This window comes from Pogonomyrmex barbatus, unplaced genomic scaffold (genome assembly GCF_055798465.1).
Source record: "Pogonomyrmex barbatus isolate J1 unplaced genomic scaffold, ASM5579846v1 scaffold16, whole genome shotgun sequence".
In the NCBI taxonomy this organism is placed as follows: domain Eukaryota; kingdom Metazoa; phylum Arthropoda; class Insecta; order Hymenoptera; family Formicidae; genus Pogonomyrmex; species Pogonomyrmex barbatus.
Genome location: NW_028297112.1, coordinates 6,693,620 through 6,714,537, shown reverse-complemented (window position 1 = coordinate 6,714,537; position 20,918 = coordinate 6,693,620). Strand labels below are relative to the sequence as shown.

The window sequence follows — 20,918 nt, the reverse complement described above, 5'->3', positions numbered from 1 at the left end:
ATCGAGCAGTCAAACAAAAGGAAAAGAGAAATCGACGAACGTGTTGACAAAGGGGAAATCAGAGGATGCTCTAACAAAAGAAAATCGGTGTACGTGTTAACAAAGGAGAAATCGGGCTCCCTCAAGAAAAAGGTTTGGTCTTTTAATTATAAAGTTCTTCCGGGTCGCCAGTCTGTCGCTTTCCCCTTTTTTTTATCTCAGACAGGATAAACGTTTAGTTCTCAAAGATTCTGATTGCAAGTTTCGCGGGCATGGACACACACACACACACACACACACACGCACACGCACACGCACACGCACACGCACACGCACACGCACACGCACACGCACACGCACACGCACGCACACGCACACACACACACACACACACACACACACACACACACACACACACACTGTTGTAGCCAGAACTACAACTAATAATAAAAGTTCGCATGGCAACAAAAGTAGTCCGCATGAATTTCGGAAAAAGTCTTTCGAAAGACGACACAAATGCGTGATCGCCAAAATTGCGATCAGTCTTTCGAAAGACCGTAGAAACGCATCGCACGAGAATATTGCGAAAAGCTTATCAGCAAATTCCTCAATTTGCTGATCGAACCGGGCGTGATATTTATCAATCAATATCACGCGATCAATCGACGCAATCGATCAGAATGCTGATTGGGCATCGATCAGTTTATATAACCGGTTACACAAGGCGGAGGAATCGAAGTAGGAGTCAGGAGGAGTCGAAAATATTAGTCGGAATCAAAATTATAAAAGTTACGCGAGATATTACCGAATCCCGTCGCGAAGTTCACGCGGGCCGTAGTATCAGTATCTCAGATGTCACACTCGGTCGTCGGCCGTCAGAGTAACGCGAGATGCGCTGAGCCGCCCGACGACGCTTAATCGTGTGAGAAATATAACAGTGTAATATCACGTGTTTGTGTTCTTGTTAAAATAAATCAATTGAATTAAAGCAAAGTGTGTGTTAGTGATTTCAAGAGGATCCCTACATTCCTTTGATCCTGTTCGGAATTCCAACTCCTTAGGCTTGGCGAACCCGACTATCTCGAATATTAACGTTATAACCCATCCAGGGTGCAATAATATATATATATATATATATATATATATATATATATATATATATATATATAGTGCACCCTTAAGGGCATAGCATTCAATTCAGTTCCTTATTTAGTCAGACAGTTGGTCATTCTTTTTGGTCATTCTGTAACTTTGTCAGTGCGCGATTTTTCGTGTGAAGTTGCAAACTGGGACTGCCCAGATATTCTCGACTTATCCATGGATGACAATTCTTGTCGCCTGTTACAAAAGTAAGTCGAAATCTTTTATTTTTTTTTTTTTATTTTTTTCATCATACGATTACGACGCGGTACGGACTCGTTCCCCTTTCGAGATCGCAAAAACTCCGCTTCACAGTTTCTCAGCTCCTTATCACTTTCGACACTTTATCCCATTTTCTTTCTTTTTCTTGCCGCCTGTCCAAGAGTTCACTATAGGATACGTGGTTGCCGAAAATTCGGTGGATACTCTTTTTTCTGCCGCCTGTCCAGGGATTTGCTCTAGGATACGCGGTCGCCGAAAACTCGGTGGATATTCTTTTTCCTGCCGCCTGTCCAAGAATTCGCTTTGGAAATACGCGGTCGTTGAAAATCAGGTGGATACTCTCTTTCTTTCTCTCACTGTCTTTTTTTTTCCTGCCACCTGTCTAAGAGTTCGCTCTGGAAATACGCGGTCGCCGAAAACCCGGTGTATTTAAACATGTCTTAAAGACATCGTGAGAAAAATGTCTTAGTGTCGGTCCACAATAAGTATTTAATCTTTAAGCCGTAAGAAATTGACCAATCATAGTCGATTATTCTTTTCATATTAGATTATAATTGGTCAATTTCTTACGTCTTAAAGCTTAAGTCATCTATTGTGGACCGACACTTAAAGATGTCCTTTTAAAGACGTTTCTAAGACTATATAAAAAAGACGTCTTTCTGATATCTTAAAGATATCTTATATTCCGTAACCTCAATCTGTCAATATATCAGTATATCTATTACCTAAAACAGTGCTCGGAATTAGTTGCCCTTTTCGGCTCGATTTCGAAGACGACGCCTACAGTTCCCCCACTATCGCTCGAGACTTAGCGAACCGCCGTAGCCGCTTATGCCTCAGGAATGTCTTATATTAAGGCTAAGGTCAATGTAGCACTACTTTGAAGCGTTTGTCCAATTAAAACAAAGAATTTTACTAATGCACCAATCAAAAAATGCTTCAAAACATTTGTATAAGCCCTTGACCATATCCTAAAAATGCATCATTTCCGCAAACTATTATTAAATCAATTTTTTTATTAAATTATTTTTATTTTTACAAACATTAAATTTTCTTTTTAACATATTTTATGTGTTTTATAATATTTAATGATAATAAATACGTTTATAATAGAATTATTACAGAATAATTAAAATAATTATAGTTTTAACAATAGGTTCCGCATCATCCATGAGGTACTACCTGCTAAACATGAAATCATTTTTTGAAACGTTTTTCGAACGTCGCATTTTTTTCAATGCTTCGGCAAATTTAAGACGTTTTACATATTTTTACACGTTTTAAAGCGCTGAAAGAACGTCACAAATTAACAGATAGTTTGTGACAAATGTGTACCCTACTAGAAACGTCATATTTTCACGATAACTTTTATGATTGGGAACGTCGCAAACTAAACTTTTTGCGACGTTCAGGCAATATTGTATATATAATGTTATATTTGCGACAATATAGACGTTGCTTTTATTGTAATAAATCGACGTTCCTAAAAAAAATTTTTTTTTCATTCCGTAAATGTTTTGCTCGGAATGTATATATTTTATTATCAAGTGATAGAATGTTGACGTTTCAAATCGCGACGTTACTTAAAATCATTTAATTTACCTAGCATTTATAGACCGTGCGCGTAAAAGCAAATCCTAATTATGCAAGCGCATGCGTAGAAAATTATTAAGCCTTTGTTTCATGTTACTCGGACAATCATTGATCATCTAATTAGTGCATGCCCATGATCTTCACGATTTTATACAACAGTGATGTATGAATCAAACAGTAATATTCGTGAAGTGAATGCGATGTCACACAAGACAATGACTGAGACAATCGAAAGAGGAACGAACTCATCGCAACAAATACAACAAGAGGTACGTACATAACCTTTCACATGGTCCGTGTTCAATTTAATCTCTAAACCAGTGTTGCCAATTTAGTGATTTTGTCGCTAAATCTGGATATTTTGAATAGCCCACAGAGATTTTTATTGCTTTTAACTTGCTGATTTTAACTTTGCGATACGTCGAAACTCTGGTGATTTTTGAAAAAATTTAGAGAATTCTAGATATTTTCAAGCTCGTTCTTATTGCTTTGATTTTAAAAATTACGCGCGTTTTGTTGAGGCTTAGTACAATCTTTAATGTCATTCGTATTTTGTTTTCGCTTCTCGCTGGTTTAAAGATAGTAAATGATGTGATATAGGATACAGAACGATAACATTTCAATAAGAAACAACTTTAAAGTTCTTACAAATAGTATTCATCGATCGATGGCTGATTCAAAAGTAAGTATTCATAATTTGCAATGTCATTTAAGTAGTGGGTGGTTTTCAAAGAAAGAGAGAAAGAGAAAGAGAGAGAGAGAGAGAGAGAGAGAGAGAGAGGCATGTATTTTGAATAATATAAGTTTGGACTGATTTGACTGTGAGAATAAAAATAAACACGTAAATAAACACATATTTAACCTCTTTTACACCACCGATAAAAGCCGATAGTGTAATTGTTTCCTTCATCATGGCGCATACATCATCATTTCATTGCGTGTATAAAACTTAATTGATCAACATTACAATCCATCGAGACTGCCAAGAACGATTAGTTCGTAGAGATTATCTCCAATTTTCAAGTTCAGTTATTTCTATTGCAATTCCTCGAGACTACCATGAAGGTTGGTTATATATTTGAACCAGTAACTTTTATTATCAATTTATTTGAATTAATTTCGACAAATATGCATTTAAGTATATGCATGTAAATACTTTACATATGGTAAATTTTAATATTTTTATTTTTAGTGCCTCCGCAATATACTCAAAAATATCGAAAAGATTGGGAGAAATTGGAAGTAACAAAAGAATGGCTCAAGCCGTGCACTAGCGATTTATCGAAAGCATACTGCAAATATTGTAAGATGTTTCTCAACGCTAAGTTAGGAGATCTTATAAAACACGGGCAGACTTTAAAGCACGTTGCAGCATCGAAGCCATTTTCGAATTACAGACAACAAATGATACCGTTTCAGTTTATCAACATATGTACTAAGAACAGTGTAAGGAAGCTCAACTTTCTCTCTACGTTGCTGTACATACGTCAATCGCAAATGTCGACCATTTAAGCGATTTCCATAAAGATACATCTTTCAATATAAACTTACACAGAACGAAATGTACAAACATAATTAATAATGTGATAGGACCTCATTTTTATGAAGCGCTAATCAAAGACATTGGTGATAGATATTATAGTTTATTAATAGATGAATCTACTGACATTACAGTGAACAAAATGCTTGGTATCGCCATTAGATATTACAGTATCGAACAGAAAAAGATCATATCGACTTTTTACAACTGATCCATATTGAAGATAACACAGCGGAATCTGTTGTAAATGCAATAAAAAGGTTATTGATTGTTGCAAAATTGCAGTTAATCAAAATGCAAGGAATCGGCACCGACAATGCATCAACAATGATAGGGGTGAATTCAGTTTACGCGCGATTGAAGAAAGACATGCCTCATTTAATATTAATTCGATGCGTGTGTCATTCACTTCAACTTGCTATCTCGAAAGCGACTCAAAAAAACACTGCCTTGAAATATTGAGTTTTTGATTAAAGAAACATATAATTGGTTTGCTAATTCGTCTATACGACAATTGAATTACGCGCAGATCTAACAAACATTAAACAATGGTTAAGAGCCTTTGAAAATTTTGCAAGTCGCAAAGACGCGATGGTTATCAATTAAGCCTGCAGTCAAACGAATTTTAGATCAATGGACAGAGTTAAAAGCACACTTTGAAATCCCACGAATTAATGACAACTGTTACACAGCTGAACTGTTATATTCCATGTATTGTGACAAGAAAAACTTCATCTATCTTAATTTCCTGTACCCGATTTTAAACATGGTGCAGAAAACAAACAAAAACTTTGAATCAAATGTAGCTGATCCAACGAAGCTACTTTCGGACATTAAAAGGTTTTATTCAACAGTTGCCAATAAAATTTTACTTCCAACAGCAAGAATAGATATTTACGAGCAAGACATCGAGAAATATTTGGATCCCTCACCTGCCTAGGTTACATTTGATTTTTCTTGTACAGAAAACGAAATCGTTGGTCAGAAAAAAGAAAATTTAAAATCCAGATGTATTTCAGTAAGTGAACAAGGAAGGTCCTAAGCTCCTCAGGCATGATGGGGGGTGAGGGGGAGAGGGGGATTGTAGAATTTCCAGGGGGCTTAGGAACCCCTTGAGTCGGTAAGAATGGTTTTCTTTCCTCAGAAGGTTCGTATCCGGGGAGAAAAGATGGATCCCTCTGGCGGTCGTCGAGACAGGTTTATCCTTCTCGGTCGGTAAGGCGGTCGCGGGGTTTCCCCGGGTTGGTTACCCCGTTCTAAACGTCGCCCTAGCGTTTTTTTTCGGGCGCGTTCTCGACGCCGCCCTAGCGTTTTTTCGGGCGCGTTCTCGACGCTGCTCTAGCGTTTTTTTTCGGGCGCGTTCTCGACGCCGCCCGCGCTTCTTGTTTCGGGCGCGTTCTCGACGCCGCCCTAGCGTTTTCCGCGCGGTCTAACGCTTTTTGCGTAGCCTTGGGCGTGTCCTCGACTCCGCTCTAACGTTTTTCGCGGGGATCTAACGCGTCCTTTTTCGCAGGATGTGGCGCTTCCCGCGTCTGGGCGTTTTCCGCGGGGTCTAGCGCGTCCTGTTTTCGCGGTTTGTCGCGTCGCCTTAGGCGTGTCTGTTTTCCATAATGTCGCGATTAGATGCGTCTCGCACGTCGCGATTAGGCGCGTCTCGCGTCTGAGCGTTTTCCATGGGGCCTAGCGCGTCCTGTTTGTGGTTTGACGTGTTTTTTACGTCACTTTAGAGAGTATTTAACTAGGAGTATCGACGATATATTGTTAGTTTGCGAAATGGAGAGTCAGTCTAATGTTTCGGAGAGTCAGTTTAATGTTTTGGAGAGTCAATTGAAGGAGAGTTTTGGAGAGTGAATTGAATCCAGAGATAATATCGCTCTTAGACGATTCGCTCGAGCTCTCGACAGAAATGGAACGCGAGATAGTGGAACGGGAGAAACACGCGATGACGATGGGGCGTGAGAAACGGCCTACGATCGAGCGGGAAGAAGAAAACGAGATATCGGCGGAGGTCGAGAGCGATGCGGTCGACTCGCTCGAGTTGATGCGCGCGATGTGGACGTCTATGCATTCGACGTCGTGTAATTTACGGCTAATGATAGCGATTTTGTCTAAACATCTGGCGCTTCATCGAGGAACGGAGCCGATCGCGCGTATACGCGAGGCTGAGCGTATGAGGAACGCTATACGTATCGTTACTGATGTCTGGAGTCGAAAGGGTCCGTGGAACTCGTACTGTTCTGGGGATATGGTTCGCTTGGTCGAGAGTTCCGCGATGCCGGACGAGCGTGCGTCGCTTATGGAGATCGAGATAACGAAGGAGGCTCCTTCGAATTGGATATGAGATTACTGGGAATATCTGCGTTTGAAAACGACGAAAGGGGATCTCGACGACGAGTACGAGAAGTATCTTGCGCGTTGAATACTACGAGAGGGAATGATGAGAGTTGTGGCAGTGGTTAAGACGCGTTGTTCGCGTCTTTATCTGGAGATAAGGAGGAGGCTGATCGATTCGTTCAGTATGTGACGAAGTTGAAGGGTGGACGACAGCTCGAGACGAGATCTCCGGGCGAGAAAGGGATCGATTGCGAATTGATTCGAATATACGTGTACAATGTCAAGGATATAGTTAAGAAGAAGAGACGCAACTGGTGGAAATATGCGAAATTGAGAGTTCAATTTTTGAACTCCGTGTCGGATCGGAAGAAGCAGTTGATGCGACAGTTGATAGAGCGAGTCGCCGATGATCTGAGGAAAGTACCCGGAGTGCGCGGGGAAGCGAGAAGCGTCGAGTGCGACAGCAAGTAGGGATGTATCGCTATGACGCTCGCGCGAATTATTGTCAGGGATATCGATTGTGGCGAAGAGCGCGAGTATATGTAAAAGAGAATGTACTAATATTTCTATGTAAAAGAATATATTAATATGTATACTAATATAAATATATGTATAAGAATATTGTTGTGCGGGTCGTTTCGAGGATCGATCAAGGAGTCGGCGGGAAAGAGGCGCTCACCACTTTGTTCGATTCTAAATAAACTTTATTAAAACTTGATACAGATTGTCCTTTTTAATTCGGACCGCGACAGACGTGACGGCACGGCGGATCTCGACGAGTTCTCTCCTAGTATCGGTCTCCCGTTTTTATCCTGTTCCAGGCGGCCGGTCCTTGCCGTGTCATCAAAATGTTCGTCAGCGTTCGCGGTATATTTCTGGGTCGCGCGGCGGCTTTCCGCGTAAGGGCCGCGCAACCCGGTTAGCAGTTGCTTCACGGAACGGTTACACAATATTTGCGCGATTAGCACGGTAGCGTTGGTAATCGCTATCGCTTGATAAAATAATAATTCGTCGGGTAAAGTATCGCTTGCCGCAATCCGCTTTGTCAGCGGTGGGCGGTGAATGCGTTCTCGCGACATCCCTCCCCCTTTGATAGGAGAGAACCATGGAGGGTTTCGACTTCCATGTGTCCCTTACTTGGCGCTCGCGGCATCCCTCCTCTCCTTCGATGGAAGGTGATCTTACTTGCTAGTTTACATATGTTGTCGCGTAACTGTAATATAATCATATTGCTTATGACTAATATAATATAGCATCGTCGCGGCGCCTCTGTGCGGTCATCTCGCTTTTCTTTTGCTTTTTATTTTTGTTTTTGTTTGTGCGCCATGTTATTAATCCTATTATAGTTATCATTGCTACGCAGGTGCCTGTTCCTATAGAGTATACAGTGTATTTATTTTTGAGTAAGTTATAATCGCTATCTTCTAGAGTTTCTCTTATTTCTTCTAGACTTATACTTAACTTGGTTAAATCTACGGGGTTCTTAATTATTTGTCGTAACGTGTCGGTTTTCGCTAGCTTATTCTTATCGGTGTCTTTATTTTTTATTTCTAATGTTATATTGTACTCGGAGGAGGTAGTTTTGGATATATTTTATTCCCTCAATTTTTCGTGCTTTTAATATTACGTTTGGTGTGATTAGTTTGCAGTTATCTTTTAGTTTTATTTTTTCGGTTTCTTCTAATATAATTTTCTCTTCTATTTGCTTTTCGCACTTAATGCTAATTTCTTGCTTATGTACCGTGGAGTAGAGCCACGCTTGCTCCTCTGTCAATGCTATCCACAACGGTGTGTTAGATATCATATGATTCTTTTCGCAGTAATTGAGCTGTCCTAGTGTATGTGTATATATTTGCACCTCGCATGGTGCTGTTGTTTCCGCATAATATGTCGCGAAGTTCTGTTCGCATGTGTATGTATTTATTTCTCGTATGCAGCGTTCTAACTCTACTTCCTCTAGTAATTTGTAGTGATAATTCTCTCTATCTATAGCTAACAAAGGATGGTTTATTTTTATGTAGGCGAATACATTCGCATGATCGTGTACCGGTAACGATATTGCTTTAACTAGTTTAAATGTAGGGTATGCTACTACCGAGAATCGTAAGATTGTATATATGTATGGTCCATCTGAATACGCGCTAAAAGTAATGTATGTGTGTATTGTCTGCCAGTGCTCAGTCTGGATTTTAAAAGGAAAGTGTAATCCCATGGTTAATTGTGTAGCCGCTTCTTTGAGGGCTGTTATTATATGTTTGATGGGTAGTAGTCGTTATCATTCCGTTTTTCCCGTATGTCAGATAGTCTATTACATTTTCCGTGTCCTTCGTTAAATCGTTCATTATCGTTGTCAAGATTACTAAGTGTTCGTCTACGTCTGCCTGTAGTGTGGACTCGGTCAACCGTTGTTTTGTCACACTCATTATCAGATTTTCATTATAGTTTAGAGTATTTTCTAATTCGTCCAAGTGCGCTATTGTGGCGCTATCTATTAATTTCTAATCGTCGGCGTCCATCGTTCCGAATAATATTTTGCTGACCGACCCGACCGCATCTAACAGTCCTCGTTTGTCAGTCGTTTTGTATAGCGTTTCTACTTGTGTCAACAGCGTGATCAGTTTGGTATTTTCTTTTTCTATTATCCTCATAATGTTTCGGCAACCTAACTGAGCGTTGCCTATTACTTTTCGGCACTGTATTGCGGTTTCCTCCATATAGTCTTGCAATTGCTGATGTCTGATCTCTAATTCTTTTGCGCTCAGTTTTATCACTAATTTCCATGCCGATTCAGCCTGTCTCAGCTGACCGATTTCCTCGTAGTAGATTCGTAGTAGATTCCTGGCTGGTGCGAGAACAATTCCCAGTCAAGAGTATGCCGAGAATCAGGTGTTGCTTGTACTGCTCTTCTCCACATAAGGAGCATCCTGCAAGTTTAGGGTTCAGGTTACTTTTCCGTAAATCCTCGTCGTGCATTTTTTGTGTGCTACGTTTAATATTATAAATTATTTTGTTCAGTCTGCCGTCGACCGTGGTCTGTTGCGCGTCGTGGACGGTTTTTAGTTTGTTTCTTGGATTTTCCATTATGCAGTGTACTAGGTGTGGTCGGGAACATGTTCCCATTATGTGTGGCGAGTGCGTGCGGCGATCGTACCGCCTGGCGGTCCAACGTGTGGCGTTGAAGATGTCATCCAGGTGGCCGTCCATGGTCATCTGGACGGGGGAGTATCGTCCCCGTGCTCCACAAGCAATCTGCGTCGAGAGGTCTCCTGCGCCCCCTCCGCCCGTCTGCGAGGAGCTCTACCTCCGCGACTCTTTGCGGGTGCAAGTTTGCGTTGCCAGCGGGCAGCGGTTCGTCGCTGTCCTGCGTGACTGGTGAGTCCTGTATTTTTTCTTTTTACTAACTCTAATTTATGCTGTCTTTATTATTAATGTCTTTATTTTACTGCTTTTGCTTTTTTGCTTTTTGCGGGTAATTATTCGTATGCGTTGTTTGCTAGTCTTCAATGAATAGTTTGAGTGAGTTCGCGTGCACCGTAATTTTTCGTTTCTGTTTAATTTTGTAATTAACATCAGAGGTTTTCTCGATTATTTGATAGATGCTCCGCACATATTTTAAATCTTCTTGCGCACGACATTGAAATTCCAGGAATCAAAGAATAAGTTAAAACAATTATGAAATATTTTCGAAACACGCATTTTGCTGCTGCTAAGTATAAAGAAGCAGGTGGAAAAGCTTTAGTAATGCCACAAGATGTTCGATGGAATACTTTGGCCGATTGTCTGGAATTATATATTAGTAACTGGCATATTTTGTCTAAAGTTTGCACTGATAATCGAGTAGCAATTCGAGTAGTCCGGATATTTTATCCAAAATTAACGATGTGAATTTAAAAGTTAAAGCAACGGACTGTTTGGAAAAACTAAAAATAATTTCAGTCGCATTAGACAAAATTCAACGAGATTGCTGTACAATTGGTGAAGCCACAGAAATTTGGATCAAAATAATAAATCATTTTAAACTTCAACATAATTTTTCGGAATCTGATCTTAAATGTGTTCTGCAGCGTTTCAAAATGGCAATGACGCCTGCACATTATTTAGCAAATTTGCTAGATCATCGATTTAGAGGACTTCAGTTAAGCGAAGAACAATTAGATGAAGCAATGGAATATATCAATTTGTATCACCCTGCAGCCATGTCTGACGTAATATCTTATCGAGCAGAAACTTCTCCATTTAAGTATTATCTTTTTTCTGAAGAATCCATTAAAAATGTTAAGCCAATAAATGGTGGCTTGCGTTAAAAGAAAATATTAATACTGTAACGTTTGATTTATCAATACAACTTCATACAGCAATTGTTTCTTCTGCTAGTATAGAAAGGCTGTTTTCAGCTTTTGGTTTAGTGCACACAAAATTGAGAAACAGATTAGGCGTAGGAAAAGCTTCAAAATTAGTGACAATTTTAATAGCACTCAATAAAAAGGTTGATAAAACTGAGAAACTAGTAACTAGTAACTAGTAACTGAGGCTATTATATTATATTCTTTATTAATGTATTACATTATATTATTATATATTCTTTTATTCTTTATTACTTTATCTTATTTTGAGTTTTTGAGTTATTAATTTTAAAAATTTATTTAATTTTAAATTTTAATTAAATTAAATTAATTTAAAAGTAAAGTATTATAAAGGCATTATAAAAGTACCCAATATGTAATGACAGAAATGCAATTCCAATATGTATTGTTACCATTTATTTGTCGTTTTCGTACTTAAATGTTTATTTTTTTTCTTTAATTAAAGAAATGATATTTTTAATTTTTGTTATTTGTAATTTGTAATAGATAATATAAAAGGTCAAATGCAATATTTTATAATTTAGTTTTCTTTTACAGTTTATGTATAGATTATGTTCAGTGATATCTATATGTATATGTAACATATAAATTATAATTAAAAATATTACAAATATATAATATATACATAAAAAACTAAAAATACTAAAACAAAAATCTTATTGCAACATTCACGTCTATTAATTTTTGTTTGTTTTTATTTTTCTTTACAGTTTTTTTTTCCAAATAATTGAAATAATTATGTTTTAATTGCAATGTTTAAAAGTTTTAAACAACCGTTTAAAATTGTTTAAAACAAAAATGTTTAAAACAGTGTCCACTGTTTAAAACAAGTTTTAATCAAAGTGTTTTAAATATATTGTTTAAAACATGACAACTCTGATCTAAACGTAATTTGCATTTTTTCTAGTTTCTTTGGTCGGTGGTCGAATTCTCAGAGGATTCAACACAAGATTCGACAATGTAAAAGTTATCCCGTCAATTTGGATAACAAGCTCAGAAGACATAACAACTTGTAAATGGCTGGACAAAAATATCCGCACTATTAAATGTTTTGGAGACATTAGTATTTCTTGATTTTTGTAATGTTTTCCTAATGTTATATAAAAGTTGTCTTTTTAAAAAACATCACGAATGCGATGTCCGATGCGTAAGGTTACGTCAATGTTTGAACGATCGAAAATGTAACGTCGCAAAAGTAGGGTTATTGAATCAGGACATTTTTAGTCACTAGAACGTTCATGTAACAAAGCCTAAAATGTCGCACGACTATATTGTGACGTCAAAGAACGTTTGTACAACTGAACTATGTTTAACGGGTATTGTTGACATGTTTTCTTTTTAGTGGTTTCCCCAGTAGGCCTATTTCATTAATAAATAAGAAATCAAATATATGATTTGGCAGGAAAATAAAATTCTATATTGTAAAATATGATATATAAAGAATAAGAAAAACGAAAGAAAGAACAATTCGTATAAAAATACTAATTTGATTTTTTCGGTCGTTTATACGATTCTACTAGAGATGATATATCCAGAATATACAGAAATAATATACAGAAATTTTAGAAGAATAAATTCGCATCAACGAGGATGCACAAGAAAAGAAAAATGTTCTTTGAACGATTATTATCTCTGCTGATGCAACCAGTTTTTTCAAAATTTCTATTGATATATCTCTATTAAAATCAACGTAAAAAATAAAATTAATTTTCCATCTAACATCTAAACAAACAAAAGTTATACCGGTCACATTTTTATTTTTCATTTCTTGTCAAGTCATATATTTGATTCTTTTTAATAAAATAGGAAACTATTAAATAAGGAAACTATTAAGTAAGGAAATTACTAAGAAAACCACTTTAAAAAAATACGTCAGTAATACCTTACGGGTAATGTGAAAATCTGTTGTTAAAACTTTAATTATTCTAATTATTATGTAATAATTTTATTATAAACGTATTTATTATCATTAAATATCATAAAACACATAAAATATATTAAAAAGAAAATTTAATGTTTGTAAACATAAAAATAATTTAATAAAAAAATTGCTTTAATAATGATTTGGCGGAATATACAATTTGGATACGCATTTTTAATATGAAACGCTCCTGAAAGCGAGCGGCGGCTCGGCCGTCGAGCATCGAATAATAGTGGAGGGGGGGGGGGGCAGTAGGCGTCGCCTTCGAAATCGGATCAAAAAGGGCAATTAATTCCGAGCACTAATCTAAAAATTCTAAATGACAGTTCCAAACATAATTATTTACATACCAACAGTTATTTACATACATACTGTAACATTTATTGAAAAGCGTATTACATACTTATTGATTGGAATAAATGACATGACCAATATGATGTAACCTATAAAAATATTGGCAATCAGTTTATCTGGTACTCCAATAATTTGTATTATTATAATATACAACAACGCAATTAAAATGAAACTATTCAGAAATGTATAGACAAGAGGAAGAATGCGAGACAAAAGCTAAAATTACTTGATAAATCTGTATATCAATGATTTAATATCTATAAAATTTTTTAATGACAATACTGATTTCTTATAGATAGATCATTATTAAAGTTGTGTAACTATTATATCAACGATATACCAATTTATTAGGTAATTCCAAATTCTGCCTCGTGTCTTTCTTTCTTCCTCTTGTCAATACTTTCCGTATAATTAATTTTTATGTCATTATAGAATATCCAAAAGACTTCAAATAAGACATCTGAAAGACATCCCAAAGACGTCTAAACAATGTCATTTATTGAAAAATAAGACGTTTTTAGAATCAAAACATCATAAATCGGGTCATAAAACACCTTAAAGACATCTTAAAGATGTCTTTTTTTATAATTTAATAAAATTTTATAATATTTAAGACGTTATAATGTTCTTTGGATATTTTCTTACTTAATTTAACATATATAATTATTATTACATTATTTTTTCTGTTATAAAATATATAAAATTTACATAATTTAATAATGTATATTTATGTATTTATACATTATATATGTTTTTTAAATTTCTTTTAAATTTCTCGTTCATTTATACATACTCTATATTAATATATAACAATATACAATATAATATTACAAATTATTAGGCAAAACATCCTCAATATTTAAAAAATGTGGAACCGCAAAACGTAAACAATTAAACGACGAAACTTGTATATAAAAATAACAAAAACTGGAAAGATGGGGCTCTGAAAAGTTTACAATGACACAAAACGCATTAAATAGAAAATACGGCGATTTATTATTAAAGAACTTCAGCCTCTCTGAATAGTACAATCCAGAATATATGGACTTAATAAGAAACAGACTGCCATCATCTATTAAAATAATGTGTAGAAAAAACTGTAAAGAATAAACTAGAAGAAGTATTCTATACAATGAAAACAATTCTTCAAAATAAATTAACTAAAGTAGAAGGGATATCATTCACAGCAGATTTATGAAGTAAAATAAAAAGGTTATTAATATTTTATTTTATGTTTTTACATTGTTATATTTAATTATGTTTAATTAATGAAAATATCAGATTAACATTAATATTATGTTAAAAAATTTGTTTTACTCTTTTCTTGTTTGTTTTAACTTTTCTTTGCCCCTATTAAGCTAGTTTCCCCATCAGTGCAAAATTAATTTTTAAATATACTAAAATTAGGTGCTAATTAGATGCTAATTTGGTGCTCAAGTCCGAAATTAGGTGCTCGAATCGTTTGGTAAAAATTTAAAAAACAATTGGGGGGTTAACTTAACATTAAGTTAGTCCCCCCAATAAAAAAAAATAATATTTAATAAGTTAAAAAAAAACAAATACATAAGAATTAGGTGCTAATTAGGTGTTCGAAGAATCGACAAAAATATTTCGAAAATATATTATAGAATGTAAATATCGATCGAACAGTCAAATCACAAGAGACAAGTTATCTTACAAAATTAAGTGCTCCTGCAAATGTGATATTAAATTATTTCCTTTTTAATTATTTAACGATATTAGAATTAGGTGCTCGTTCCCCTTGGCAAAAATTCGAACTTAAACATCGATTGCGCGGTCGGCTTACAGAGAGAAGTTAGTTTAAAAAATTAAATGTTCTTGCAAATGGTGTATCAAAATATTTGTTTATTAATATTATTTAAGGATGTCAAATCGCAGAATTAGGTGTTCTTTCCCTTTGGCAGAAATTCGAATTTAAACATCGGTCGTGCAGTCGGCTGACAAGAGAGAAGTTAGTTTAAAAAATTAGATGCAAATGTGATATGAAAATTATATTTCTTTTTTAATTTATTATTTAATTTATTATTTATTATTTAAAAATATCAAGTCGCTGAATTAGGTGCTCGAATCGTTCGACAGAAATTCGAACTTATACACCAATAGTTGTTTCAAAAAGACAAAAAGACAAAAATCTAATAAACATTGGCATTATTACGTCGGTATTCATATTTGAATTTTTATTTTTAATACCATCTTTAATATCTTGTTTTATATATATGTTTATTAACCAATCATAGAGCCATATTATCATTTTGTAACGATCTTGAAGTAAAACTCGATTGTTTAATGCCAATCTTGGTAGTTGTTTGTGAACTATGTCGGATCGCAAGAGAAGAGCTAGAGACGTACTAAAGAAGTGCGAGAAGTGCTAAAAAAACTGAAAACTAAGGACGCAAGATTTTTTTGGAAAAATGGAATGTAAATTATATAATTCTTTGTAAAAGAGAAATCTATAAAAATATAAATTGTAATAGAGATTGAGAGAATTGTAGTAAAGATTTTAAAAGACACTTAAAGAAAAAAATCTTCGAAAGATTTCACTAGATTTAATTTAATATAAATTTTATATATCTTCGCATTTTAATATAGTTCTGTGTACAATATTATTAAATTCTCTTTTTATTTTCATTCATTGCAATTATTTTAATACTTTAATTCTTTTTAAATTTTAAGGAAAGTACTGTTTATCACGACAAATAAAAATATTGCATATCTTTGGCAATATAAGTAATAATAAATACACGAAATAAATAAATATTTATTGATGTTAGTATTTTCAAAAGATTAGATAAAAAAAATGTCTTCATATCTTGATAGCACGCATTACATTTTGGTTATTGAAGGTGCGAGGGTATAATTAATTTCTGATCGATGAAAATAAAATTTTTATTTTAACATGTCCAAATAAATCGACGTTCGTGAGACAATAAGACTTGAATTTCTTTATTTCTTCGCTCCGCGGCTATTACCCTTCTTCTATCATCGATACTCGATTCTTTGGATTTTTTCCAAGTTTTCAAAAAAGAATATAATATATTACATTTTATATCCATAGCAATCTATATCCACGAAAAATATATTATTAGAAATCTACAAAATATTCGTTAATTTCGTCAAACGTTTCGCTGCTGCTATTTTTGTTTTTTTCTCCCGAGTTTTTGCCTGTTTTTGCACTCGGTTTAGCTTGCTCCATCTCAATTGTCTAACTTACAATTATCCGAAAATTCATTTCTTGCAAGGCGAGTTGCAGCAATGCAACCGCCATAACATATATACGTATAATATATCACATCCCATACAGCACAAATGACTGTTTGTCGACTAATTGTCGACTTTTTTTAGTCGCTTTGAAGTCGACTTGTAAAGTCGACATTTAGCCGACTATTTCTGTAATAATTTGTGTCAACTTTACTTGTCTTACAATAAGTCGACTTAAAGTCAACTATTTCCAAGGATATTAAAGTCGACTTTTTATGTTAGACTTTTAGTCGACTAATATTGTCAAATTATCGATAATATAATTATTATTATATTATTTATCATTCTTAATTATACAGATGCGTTATTAAATTATAAGAATTCTAATTTAATATTTATATCTGATGATATTTATATCGCTAAGTTAATATTGCAAGCATTAAATTGAACGCACCATGAAGCCCTAGTGTAATTCTTTTTGAGTTGAGTTTGTTCGATTTCTATCTGGCATTAGATTATATGGCAACGCAACATTCGATGAGATCAGCGATATAAAATCCAAAATAATCCTCTTTTTTATTGATATAATTAATAGAAATTATAAAATAAATTTATTAAAATGTTACTAAAAAACTACAATTTTAAAAATATTTTTCCGGATGTTTGCTAATTTCTTAAAAAATTAATGCCTTTCAAAATTTGAGGTTATGCTATAAAAATTGTAGAAGCAATATTAACAAAAGAGTATTATCTTTTATTATTTTTTTGTTAACTTTTTTGTTATCTTTTTTGTTATCTTTTTTAGATTGAAGGATTGTGACTTTCTTTGCTGCCCGTTTGTTCTTCTCTGTCCAAAGGTAAGTTCTTTTTATCATGAAATATTTGCTCAATTTGATCATTTTTTTTCTTTATAAACGTTTTACCATGAATATTCATGAATATGACATACACTTTTATTTTTACTTTCTACCAGACACTATCTTCATTATGTTAATTAGAAGCATCAATAATTTCATTTAATAATGTTTTGAGATTAATGTCTAGATACATAACTATCTGATCCTGATAATATGTCATTACTTCTTAAGGGGATGCTAAACTTGTCTGTATTACCGATAGAATGCGATAATTTTTGTATCGCTCCCATTTTTTATTAATCTTATAGATTTGAAAATGCTTCTCCAGAATTAAAGTTTATGCATTAATATGTGTTTGTCTGGTGGATTTTATATCAGAAACGAGAAAAACTTTTATAATTTAGATCTTTTTTACCATTAGGTACCTTAAAATGGCATCCAAAGCTGTCAAGTCGCGCAAATATTTGCTTTATGTGAAACCTTTACAGTCTGTATCTACAAAACTGATATTGCTAGACTAGAAGGTTACATGAAGAAGCAATGTTGAGTTCTTAGAATTAAGCTTAGACACTTATTACGAATAGAAAGATTATACAAAAATTCGTTCATATGTATATCATGTGTGTACAGAAATGTATGCATAAGTGTATGTATGTATATATAAATGTATCTATGTATGTGTAGATGTGCATATGTGTGAACGTTTTCATCGGAGTTCGCTCGTCAGTTTAGCATCCCCTTAAATCAGAGGCTATACTAAGATTTTGTTTTCTTATATTCTTCGATATTAATTTCTATTCGTAAATTGTTTACCAGGATATTAAATTATAAAACACAACAACAAACTACAATCTAATTTGTACAATCTAATCGAAAAATCTTGACAATATAATGACGAAGTAATAAAACTTGTAGTGAATTTGATTAGCCCGCACCAGTGCATAATAATGCGTCTAATCGAATTTGCTATTAATCATAAAATATTAATTGAAGTTACTACATTGAATTTTTGAGTACTAGTAAATATATATTAAATTTATTATTTTTATATAACTTTATTTAATAAAGGAAAGAGTTTACTTTAATAATAAATGTTTTTATGAGTTAAAATAGCTTTTATTTTTTTATAAAAGCACAATTTATATAGAAAATATACTCTTAAGTAGTAAATGGCATGTCTTAACTAGATCATTAAGAAAATAGATATAAGTAGACAGCATTATAAAAACAATTTTTTCAAGCTTATAAATTTTTTTTCTTCCAATGTTTGAAGATAATTTTTTTAATAAATATTGAAAAATGCAAGTTTTAAATATTAATATATTTTGTATATATAATATAAAATAGAATATATATGGACTAATATATAATATATATAGCTTAATAATTATAAATATTTATTGCAATGTTCATATACTAGAAACATGCTCAACTATTGGGACATTTATTTTAAGTAACGTATGACCTCCCAATTCTGTATATAATAATACATAAATAATTTAAATATATAACACTATTCTATAATAATGTATTATTAACAGATGCCGAAAAATTTTCGAGTTATCTTTACGGCAACAAAATCGACGTCTTGAAGCGTACGAAAAAAAGGAACGACAACCAATTGTATACAAACCTATAGTTAAAGTCAATTTACAGTCGCTAGCTGATACAAGTCAGTCGCTAGCAGATACTGTACCTAAAAAAGTGTGCTTTATCTGATTGGAATTCAGACAATGATTTAAATGTACTTTCTATCGACCCAAATTCAACTATATCTAATTCTGATATTCACGTTATTGTTGAACCGCAAAGTAAAGACAATACTGGAGGACAGACTCATGAAAATCAACATCCTTCAAATTAGTTACATTTTTGGAAACTTAAACATAACTAATATTACTAACACTGCTTTATCAGAATTATTGAATAAATTGCATTCATGTGGTCATACTGATCTGTCTAAGGATGCAAAAACACTGTTAAATACGCCGAGAAATAGTATCGTACAGGTATTAGAAGATAATGAAAGCTTTTTCATTACGGTCTAGAAGAAGCATTAATTGAACAATTGATACGCAAAAAATTTATAATCAGCAATGATGTGATTTTGATTGACTTAAATATCAATGGACTTCCAATATCAAAAAGCAGTAAAAGTCAAATTTGGCCAATATTAGGTAAAATTTATGGTGACAAAAGATTTTCACCATTTGTAATTAGTGCTTATCACGGATACAAGAAACCATCTTCTCCAGATAAATTGTTAACCTTTCTGTGAGGAATATAAGATTCTCCGAGATAAAGGATTTATTTTCGGCAAGAAAAGATACACTGTATTAATTAGAAGTGTAATTTGCGATAGTCCTGCAAGAGCATTCGTAACTTGTACAAAAGGTCATAATGGATTCTTTGGATGTGGAAAGTGTATGCAAGAAGGCACCTATTCTAATCATCATATGTTATTTTTGGAACCCAGTGCACCTCTTCGAACTGATGACAGTTTCAAAAATAGAGTATAAGAACATCACCATACTGGTGTATCTCCTTTCGAATCAATACAACTGCCAATGGTTTCACAGTTTCCTTTAGATTACATGCACTTGGTGTGTTTAGGAGTTATGAAGAAACTCGTGCAATTATGGACTAGTGGATATCAAACATCAAGATTAAGTGGGCGAAAAATAGCAGAGTTGTCAGAAAAGTTAATTACAATGTCGAAATGGGTACCGAAGGAGTTTGCTCGAAAACCATGTTCTCTGGACGAATTAAAATATTGGAAAGCGACAGAGTTGCGGGAATTTTTACTGTGAATCTTGGACCTGTTATCTTGATAAATATTATGCCTGAAGATAACTTATTTCATTTCAATGCAATAAATTGTGCAATACGGATATTGTGTCATCCAACAGATTGTTTTCGTAACAATAAATACACCAAAGATCTACTGAATGAATTTGTACATATATTTAAATATTTATACGGTGAAGAAACTATCGTTTATAATGTGCATAATTTAATTCATATTAATGAAGATGTACTGATGTTTGGACCATTGGATGATTTTTCTGCTTTTCCTTTCGAAAATTACATGCAGACTATAAAAAAAATGCTGAGAAAAGCCGAAAAACCACTACAGCAATTATATAATAGAATTTCTGAAAATTACAACGCAGTTCTTCAATCGGATTATAACAAAAGCAGTATACCTATATTGGAAAACAAATGTTTTAAACTTCCTCCAATGAATTGTATCAATGCTTATTGCACCATTGAATTCAGCAACTTAATTGGAAAATAAGAATTGGGTTTCTTATTTTCCCAATAATTGTTGTTATCTCAAGGACAAAACAATTGTCGTAATTGAACATATTTGTTATAACGAAGAGGGAATAGGT

General features: G+C 33.9%; 2 pseudogenes; both read left to right on the top strand.

Annotated features, from left to right (window-relative positions):
• Positions 1-3,095: 3,095 nt before the first annotated feature.
• LOC148937173 (zinc finger protein 862-like) lies at positions 3,096-5,414 on the top strand (annotated as a pseudogene).
• Positions 5,415-9,989: 4,575 nt separating this feature from the next.
• On the top strand, positions 9,990-20,821 carry LOC148937172 (uncharacterized; annotated as a pseudogene).
• Positions 20,822-20,918: the final 97 nt, after the last annotated feature.